Source organism: Montipora capricornis, chromosome 13, assembly GCF_036669925.1.
Source record: "Montipora capricornis isolate CH-2021 chromosome 13, ASM3666992v2, whole genome shotgun sequence".
In the NCBI taxonomy this organism is placed as follows: domain Eukaryota; kingdom Metazoa; phylum Cnidaria; class Anthozoa; order Scleractinia; family Acroporidae; genus Montipora; species Montipora capricornis.
In genome coordinates, this window is record NC_090895.1 from 10,035,183 (window position 1) to 10,043,069 (window position 7,887).

Consider the following 7,887-nt stretch of genomic DNA (forward strand, 5'->3'; position numbering starts at 1 on the left):
CTTAACAGCACGTACTCGACAAACTTACACGGCCTCCGCCAACTTGAATAAACACAGCTTCTGTCACACTTTACTAAACACGGCCAACGCCAACTCTCTTCGCTTGTGAAAAACTAGTTAGAAAAACACTCCGCTTGGACTCGTCTACTTATATACTCTGACAATAAACTTCTAGAACTTTCTAAAATCGTAATGAATCTAATTATAGAAAGATTACAAAACACACCGATTTAGAAACGCTTACGCACGAACCTAAAAATAAACAAACTCGTAACTCTCGCGAAGCCTCTAGAAAGTAACGCTAGTCACGCAATGCTATTTTTCGTAACAGAGAGCAAACATCGCCCGGTGACAGTTAGACCGCTTGTCTACTGGTGCAAGTTGGGCGATGTGGGCTTTTGAAGATGGCTAGCGAAGAGTTTAGCTGGGTTAAGTTGGCTCACATCGAAGGTAAAATTATCCTAGCGTAGCTCTGCGAGAGAAAATATATCGTTCGAGGGATTTTATTCGCAATTTTTGCTCCAGATACAAAGGTTGTTTTGAAATAACGCTGCCCTCGTCCCAGAGGCTTTTCTTGAACCGCAAGAAAGAGACGAGTCGCGAAGTGTCGAGAAACAGAAAAACCTCGTTACCTTGCACTTGAATCTCACCTTCACGCGGACGCCAGCTGTCAAACGCGTCAAAGTGATAATTTCAAAAGGGACCAATAGTGACTTAGCAATCACGCATCCTCTAGGTATTATCAACCAAACGAACCAATCATATTGATTGTTTGTAAAAATATCAACCAATCCGAGCCTGAGGGTGAGATCCTGATCTTGGCGTCTGCATAAAAGTGAGATTCAAGTCCAAGGTTTCCTCTCCGAACTCTTCTTCGCCGCTTCGCGCCTCTCTTGCGGCTCAGGAAAAACCTCAGGGATCAGGGTAACATAACGCCTCCTACCTTGCTATTTTATAGTGAAGGGCTACATTAGTGGGGAGTCAGGATGGCTTAGTGGTTATCATCATGGTAGATGATGTCATGGCGGCTGGTCGCACGTTTCCATGCAGCGTATTTTATTTTGTATTCCTGTTTTGCGTGGTTCATCTAGTCTTTCAACGACATCTTTTCTACAACGTTAGTCACGTCTCTTCACATCATGGTCGAGGTTGCGCTCAGGGAGTTTTTCTTTCGCCAAGAAATGTAGATCTTTCAGGGCTTTCTTGTCCGTTCCATGTCCGCCATATTGGATGCTCCGCTAATGGTGCTGCTATCCTGTCACGTATTGTCCGGGGGAAATTTTCGAAAAGAAGAATATTGTACGTGGTAAACGGCTCAGCATCTTTCAACCATGAGTTGCTGAAAATTCAACTCAGCGGAGAAGTTCATCCAAAACCTGGCCCAGAAACCGGTTCGGTTAATACAACAAGCAACGAACGTTTATTTAGTCGTCACAACACGCAGAAGGATATATCCTTCTTTTATGCTAACGCGAGAAGCATTGTTAGTAAATTGGATGTGTTTCACTTGGAAGTTGCTAATAAGGCTTATGATGTTGTTGTTTTAGTCGAGACACACCTGGACTCGTCAATAGCTGATGGTGAAATCTTTCCGGCTAATTATCTGGTCTTCAGGCGTGATCGAATGTTCAACGGCCGTTATGGAGGAGGAGTTTTGATTGCAGTTCGTGATACCTTCAAATCTTCATTAAGGGATGACATGTTGTCGGACTCTGAACTGATTTTCGTAGATTTGTTTTTTCCAAATGATCGCAAGATAACTGTAGGTGCCTTTTACAGACCGCCAAATGCAGACACCAAACCTTTGTTGGATATGCAAGATGTTCTTCAAAATTCCACACATCAGGATTTGGTTATTATTGGAGATTTTAATCTACCTGGAATAGATTGGTTTGATGTGAGAGCTACATGTGATTCAGCTAACAATTCCCTTCTGATCGACATCATCCAAGATAACTTTCTTACACAACTTGTAAATGAGACAACTAGAGAATGCAATATTTTGGACCTTGCGCTCACGACATCTCCCGAGCTTGTACGCGAGTTAGCTGTCGGGGAACCTTTTTCAGACCATCACTGTTTAACCTTCTATTTGTCTGGATCTTTTCCCCGCCCTCGTAAATCTAAGAAACTTGTTTACGCATACAGAAAGGCAGATTGGGAATATTTAAAATCGCTGTTTACACATACACCGTGGCATTGTGCATATTTTGACGACAACTTGGATGATAACTGGCAGGCGTGGTTGGATTTATTCTTTGCGGCAGTGGATAAGCGGCGACGCAACAATAAATTTAATCCTCCTTGGATTTCAAAGGAGCTCATTAAGCTTTGTAGGAAGAAAAAATCTCTTTTCAGGAGGGCAAAGCGAGTAAACTCGGATCTCTTGTGGATGAGGTATCGCACTTTAAATAACTCTGTTAAGAAAGCGTGTAATGCAGCGAAGCGAAACTACATCAATGACCTGGCCAACGAGCTTGCTTCTAACAACAATCCCAAGCCGTTTTGGAGCTTTGTGAAATCTATGCGTAAAGGGTCAAACAATCTCGTTTCACTTAATGTTGACGGCGTTACTCTCTCAAATGATCTTAGAATTGTTGAAAGTATGAATGAATTTTTCTCCTCTGTATTTACATCAGAGAACTGCGATAATTTTCCCGAATTTGAATATGTTACTAACAGTAAACTTTCAAACATTCTTTGCGACACAAAGGAAGTAGAAAAGCTGTTAAAAAATTTAAATATCTACAAGTCGCCTGGACCTGACAGTCTATCACCTCGCATTCTGAAGGAATGTGCGAGTGTTTTGTCATCACCTCTGTGTTTTTTCTTTAACAAATCATTTTCAACAGGCAAACTGCCACATCTCTGGAAACTCGCTAATATCACACCTTTGTTCAAAAAAGGCAGTAAGACTGACAGGAATAATTATCGCCAGATCTCATTAACATCAGTAGTGTGCAAGATTGCGGAGAAAATCGTTAAGTCTCGAGTGATGGATTTTTGGCAAAACATAAATATTTTAACCCGAACCAGTTCGCTTACATGGAGGGTCGATCAACGCTTTCGGAGATTCTTTCTTGTTACGATGATTGGGCGAAATCACGTAACAACAGAAAGCCAACCGACATTGCCTTTTTGGATTTTTCCAAGGCGTTCGACAGTGTACCGCATGAGCGTCTTCTTTTCAAGCTCGAGCGTCATGGTATCGACGGCAGCGCTCTCCAGTGGTTTCGAAATTTTTTAATTGGCCGGATGTAACGCGTCGTCATACGCGGTACTTGCTCGTCCTGGTCTCCAGTTTTATCAGGTGTACCCCAAGGAACAATCCTAGGACCTGTTTTATTCATCTTATATGTAAATGACATTTCATCCGGAATTTTATCAACGGTTAAACTGTATGCGGATGATACCAAGGTTTATAGAGAGATCTCTGACATAGCTAGAGACACAGTCATTCTTCAGTCCGACTTATTCCACCTTAAGAGTTGGTCTGAGACCTGGCAGTTAAACTTCAACGCGAACAAATGTGAAATTATGCGAGTGACACATAATCCTGATAAATCTGTTCCAAATTATTCCCTCGTACCGCGTGGAGAACGTCTCAGCTCAGTGAGTACTGTAAAAGACCTCGGCATCACAATCTCCCATGATCTCTCGTGGACTTTACACGTTGTCGAGGTGGTCAATAAGGCCAATAAAGTTCTCGGTCTAATCAAGCGAACAATCGGTTCTGTAAACAAAGAAATCTTTTCCACAATGTATAAGGCTCTTGTGAGACCAATCCTCGAGTACGCTTCCCCTGCATGGTGCCCTTACTTGGTTAAGAATATTGTTCTCTTAGAATAAGATCAGAGAAGAGCTTCTCGATTGGCCTTAGGCCAGCGAAGGGGAGAGATGTCATATGAAGATCGCTGTAAACTGTTGCGTTGGTCGCAGTTGACTGACAGAAGACTATATTTTTCTTTGATTGAATGCTATAAACTTGTATTTGGATTGAATAGTCTTTGTTTTCGTGACTTTTTTGAGTTCGCTTCAAAACGTACCAGGTCCAATCATAACTACAAACTACAAGTTAAATCGGCGAACTGTAATTGTTATAAATATTCATTCTTCGTTAAAATTATTCGCGAATGGAATGACCTGCCTGCCAATGTTGTTGAGGTAGGAAATTTGAGGCGTTTTAAAATAGCTCTTAAATCATACATGTGTATTTCTTAGGTTCCACTTATAAACATATATTTTTGATTTTTATTTTGGAAGTTTATTTACATAGGGTTAACCTCTTAAACTTCTTTTTAGGGTATTACTTGTATTTATTTGTTTATGATACCTTAAATAAAGTATGTATGTATATGTATGTATGTATCAACAGTGCCTTCCACCTCTGCGACCCGGGTTCAACTCTCGGCCCCGAGATCGTATGTGGGCTGAGTTTCAGTCGATCTCAACCTGACTCCGAGGGTTTTTCTCCGGGTACTCCGGTTTTCCTCCCTCAGCAAAATCGACTCACAGCCTATTCCATCAGGCTGTGGTGCTGTGCTCCGAGGTCATACATGGGTCGTGCTCAGGGGCCGAGCGCCTAGCCGGCAGCACAGCTCCTTCGGTCCGATCTCGTTGAGCCGCGCCCTTAGCAATTCAGTCTCGGACTGCGAGTAAGGGTGTTTAGCATGTCACGTATTAGTATGTCACGTATTAGTACCAAGGTCTGATTCGTCAAATAACCCAGAAATCGTCTTTCAGGCACTAAAAATGATTAGTAGAAGACATACATGCTTGAAGTTTGGAGACCATTTTATTGTTATTCATATGGAGGTTATTTGTGCCGAAATCGCTGCCTCACACCTACTATTTTCAAACGGCCACTGGCATAGCCTGAGCCACCTCTAACTTGACTCTGCGACTGAAACGATTCAAGTAAAAATGCGAACTGCTTTTCGAAGAACCCCTGAAAACCAGAACAAGTGAACAGTGTAAATATCTACTTTCATGGTTGGGGGATTACGACTTAGACCTAATAATTCTTGGAATTTAAGTGAAGACCGGGCGAAGGACATAAACGAGTACTGGCAACGTTTCAAAAAAACATGACTCATGAAACCGTAATCAAATAATTTATTAAATCACTTCTATCTCCAAGCGCTGAATCAAAACAAAGCTGGCAAAGGCAAAGCTGTTAATATAGAGCAGTGGTTATCGGCAGAATTGCATGGTGAGGTCATGTGCGATTTTCTTCTATTTGGTATCGGCTCAGAAAGAGTGCGTAAGAAGTTTGTAGCCGAAGGAAATACACTAAACTCCAAAAAAAAAATCAAGAGAAATTGCACGCACAGAAGAAGCCACATAAATGCAATTAGAAGCTATGACAGTGCATGGCCAAGTCAATAACCTGCGCAGACAAGGCAGCGATGAAGACGAATACCCACCAAAGTTTCAAGAGAAAACGGTGGCCAAAGTCTCATCAAATTTCCTGGTTTTTTTTTCTTTTTCCCTTTCACGTCTAACCATTTAGTTGTATTTACTATATTGCCCATAACTGTTATTTTAATGCCTTGGAGTATAGTGTTAACTCTTTTAATGTTCATGAACGTTTTTAAGAGTTGTTAGGTAGTCACGTAAAAATGCATGTCGTAATTTGAATAAATTAGTGAAACTACGTGTGTGTAAAAGACTGGGCGTTGGCGCCCAGTTAGAGAAGAAGGTAATGGTTTGGATAGTGTAAAAGAAATCGAACAGTGAAAAGAGAACACTGCTAAGATTCATGAGTGGGAGCTGTTTTGAATCAAAGATAAAACCCATTTGTCCGCAGCAGTAGTACTAACGGAGCTGTGATAAGCAACCAGACGTTTGTGCAGAAGTGTCGACCGAAAGGAAGAGCCGAGAAGAGCAAAAGCAACGGAAAGAATTAGTGAAAACGTGTGGATGAAATTGACAGGGAACGGCGGTTTATTGGTTTGTTTGTTTGTGGGTTTGACTTTGAGAGGGACTGTGTAGAACTGAAATTTTAGCTTTGTTTGATTATTTTAGTTTAAGGCCATTTGTAGTAGCAGTAAGATTAAGAATAGTTTTTGTTTTTCTCTCGTAGATTTTTCCCCCTAAGTATCTTCACTTTGCAAACTTGTAGTTCGTAATAAATTAGTCATTAGTATACACCACACACACAAAGGGAAACGAGAAAACGATAAAAACATTATATTATCTGGAAGATGCGGGGGCAGACCACTCGTACACCCTAAAAAATGTCCAGCCCTCAGGTCAAAATGTCATGGGTGTAAGAAAACTGAACATTATCAACACATTTGTTTCACAAGGAAGCCTTCAAGTGTGCACCTTCTCCAAGTTGCAGATGATGATACACAGGATTCAGATAATCCTCAGGGGTGAGTTTTCTTGGGGACTACAACTGAGGAGCATTTTCCAGACACAAGTAATGCCAACAAGGTTGCTGTTGTCCAGTTGCACAGTTTTATTAACACAGCCGTTCTTTAAATGCCGTTAACTCTGGAGCCACACAACACACACACACACACACTACTCTGGTAAAGTGCAAGATTGACACTGGGCAGAAATTAATGTAATATCCGCGCAAGGTTATGAAAGGGTAGTCCCTGACTCCAAAAAGAGGAACCTCGGCAGAATGATAGCTTATGGAGGACACCAGAATCTAGGATCCTGTCAGTTGTCTGTAAACCATAAAGGTAAAGCAAAGGCAGTGCAATTTGAAGTTACCAAAGTGACCGACCCAGCCATGGTAGGATGAAGAACCTGCAGAGCTGGAACTTGTGAAATTTACTTGCAACCTCACACAGAAAGTAGGCGGCAAGACAAACATACCACTCCCCCGTGACAAAATTCTTTGTGACTATCAAGACCGCTTCGAAGGATTGGGGCAATTCTACATGAGGCCATATCATAATACATGAGAACCTAATGCAGAACCAACCATCTACCCACTTCGATCGGTACGAGTCCACTTACAAGAGCTCTACAAACAAGAACTTGACAAGATGCTCGAGCTTGGTGTTATTGCCCAGGTTGACCCATCCACAGACTGGGTAAACAGCATCGTTTTATCAGAGTCAACAAATAAAAAAGGGGAAATTACGAAGCTCAGACTATGTTCAGACCTGCGATACCTGAATAAGTGAGTAAACAGAGAGCAACCTTAAAGCAAAACAGTTGCTGAAGTAGTGACCGAACTTGCTAACGCCAATTTTTTTTCCCGTGGACGTCACAAAAGGGTACTGGCACATATCACTCGACGAAGCAAGTTCATATCTTACGACATTTGGTATCCCCTTTCTCTCGGGTACCCTTTGGCCTTATTGTCTCTCAAGACATTTTCCAGAAACAGCTTGACTCGATATTGCATACCTTAACGGCGTTACAGGCATCGCAGACGATACTTTCGTCTACTACCCAAGAGGATCGCCAACCTCATGGAACGCGCACGACGGAAGGGCGTAGTATTCAACAAAGATAAGTTGCAGTTCAAACTCGGAAAGATCAGCTTCTTTGGGCACACCTGGACATCGCAAGGCGTAAGACCTGACAAGAGCAAAGTGGAAGCTGTACAAAACATGAAACCTCCTGAAGATGTGAAGAATCTACAGAGTTTTTTGGGCCTACAGTGGAGCTGCCTGCTTTATGGGAGAGTGTCACACGAGTTCACTTTGTGATTCGGAAAGTAATGGCTGCGATTCAGGTTGTTTTGTTGAATCTATACCGAAAACACCATGAAATAAAGTTTGTTTCGATCTGAAAACAGGAAACAGGAAACAGAGCTTGTGTGTTTACAATTATTGTTCCACGGAGTGAATACAGTATGACAATCCAATCTGTGAGTAAATTAAGCATGCAAATGGTTAATCGTGCAAATCTGGTCAA